Below are 2,502 nucleotides of genomic sequence, written 5' to 3'. Positions count from 1 at the left end.
TTATGTATTTTAGTAATGTATATTCACCCACCCCCCCAAAAAAAAAAAATAAATAAAAAATAAAAAATTACAAATTACAAATTACAAATTAAAATATGAAACTTTCGCTTTGGTATTCGAATAGCACGAATAGTGACTTCACGCTTCGAAGCATCGATGAAGTTTCGTTTGAATCGTTTCCTCAACAAACGCAAACAAAATCGCTCAGCGCGACACTCGACAGCGTCAACAGCGCGTCCTTCGTAATGGCAGGATAGCCCGCGACGACGAACCAGTTTTTATCACACACCGAGTCACACACACACACACTTGTTGCACACCCCCGCACACACACGCACTAGCCTAGGCTACGCACGCACGCACACAGTAGTTTTCCCGATCACAGCCGTTGGCAGTTGGCGGTAGATCTAGCGGCAACAAGTTTACAACACACATCCGTTGACACAGAGGAGAGATAGAGTCTAGATCTAGATTCTAGATCTCGAGGTGTGTTCTTGCTTTTCTTTCCATGTGTTGTCTCCCGGATTATTCTGGTGTATAGATCTCTAGAGCTTCTCGGAACAAAGTGTGCTGATAGATGATAGAGGATTCTAATTCACTTCCGATAGTTGGATCTTTATTCGGTGTGTGCTTCTTGTCAAAACTGAATGTGTTGTAAATTAGATAAGAAGTCGTTCCCTCCGAATTTTGGGTGACCCCTTTCTGCGTGGTTTACGACAGTCGACAGGATATTATTATAACAGGCTAGGACGGGTGACTAAATTCAATGACATGCGTAATCTTCCTACTTCCTGACCCCTGTTCGCTCAGACAAACTCAAACACTTCGAGTTAGATCTACTTCGACTAAGTTAGACCTTGATCAAACCCTTAGGCGACAATTGTAAACTGACTTTCGTTACGTTGAGAGGAAAGGAAAAGTTGTAGATAGTATCTAATTTGCATAGATCTACATAAGACTAAAAGTCACAGAGGATAAGTTACGCCGTTTTGTACTTGGATTTAAAAAAAAAAAAGCTATTACAAGATTACAGGTGAGCAAAGATTAATATGTTGTTGTCATTGTTGTTGTTGCTGTTTTAAGTTTAAGCATAGCTTTTAATTATTAGGTTACTGATGATACTGTTTTTGTTTTCTGACTTTAATACCATAACTTACAGGTAATACAGTAGTCCTAATAGGAATAGCATTGTTCTGTTTCGTTTATGTTCGTTGATTTGTCACGTGGGTGATTGGCGACAGATGTGGGAGACAGACAGACAGACAGACAGACAGGTGTGTCAGACAGACAGACAGACAGGTGTGACAGACAGACAGACAGACAGACAAGTGTTGAAGACCGACAGACAGGTGTGTCACACAGACAGACAGGTGTGTCAGACAGACAGACATACCGACAGACATGTGTGTCAGACAGACATATAGGTGTGGGAGACAGCCCAGGACAGATGTGAGATGAATTAACGACTTGTCATGTAAATGACAGACAGACAGACAGACAGGTGTGACCGACAGACAGACAGACATGTGTGTGAGACAGACAGACTGACAGACATGTGTGTCAGACATACAGACAGACAGACAGACATGTGTGTCAGACAGACAGACAGACAAAAAGACAGACATGTGTGTCATACATACAGACAGACAGACATGTGTGTCAGACAGACAGACAGACAGACAGACAGACAGATTTGGGAGACAGCCCAGGACAGATGTGAGATGAATTAACGGCTCGTCACGTAAATGACAGATAGACAGACAGACAGACAGGTGTGACCGACAGACAGACAGACATGTATGTCAGCCAGACAGATAGACACTAGACACAGACAGACATGTGTGGGAGACAGCCCAGGACAGATGTGAGATGAATTAACGGCTCGTCATGTAAATGACAGACAGACAGACAGGTGTGACCGACAGACAGACAGACATGTATGTCAGACAGACAGATAGACAGACAGATATGTGTGGGAGACAGCCCTGGACAGATGTGAGATGAATTAACGGCTCGCCATGTAAATGACAGACAGACAGTCAGACAGACAGACAGACAGACAGACAGACAGACAGACAGACAAGTGTGACCGACAGACGGACAGACATGTATGTCAGACAGACAGATAGACAGACAGATATGTGTGGGAGACAGCCCAGGACAGATGTGAGATGAATTAACGGCTCGTCATGTAAATGAATGCTGACGTCTGGTGAGAGTTTTTGTAAGAGGCCGAAGTAGGTCAAGGCTTTTTGACTGTCGTAAATGAAGTGTTATTTCCTTCTTACATTATACTCTCAGAGGGAGAGAGTGAGAGAGAGAGGGGGAGAGGGGGAGAGAGGGAGAGAGGGAAAGAGAGAGAGAGAGAAAATGAAGAGAGAGGGAGAGAGAGAGAGAGAGAGAGAGAGAGAGAAGGGGCAAAAGAGGGAGAAGAGGGAGAGAAAAAGAGAGGAGAGAGAGAGAGAGAGAGAGAGAGAGAGAGAGAGAGAGAGAGAGAGAGAG

The 2,502-nt window shown here is 43.9% G+C and overlaps 1 protein-coding gene across 1 annotated transcript in view; it reads left to right on the top strand.

The window, feature by feature from the left end:
- Positions 1 to 204: 204 nt before the first annotated feature.
- LOC101855683 overlaps positions 205 to 2,502 on the top strand; it is a gene marked incomplete in the record, with an annotated part of 17,495 nt that continues 15,197 nt past the window's right edge. The window contains 1 exon segment of the mRNA XM_005088813.3: positions 205 to 1,033.

This window comes from Aplysia californica, unplaced genomic scaffold (genome assembly GCF_000002075.1).
Source record: "Aplysia californica isolate F4 #8 unplaced genomic scaffold, AplCal3.0 scaffold00001, whole genome shotgun sequence".
NCBI lineage: Eukaryota > Metazoa > Mollusca > Gastropoda > Aplysiida > Aplysiidae > Aplysia > Aplysia californica.
Note: the sequence above shows the minus strand (reverse complement) of the source record. Positions and strands in the feature narration are given on the sequence as shown.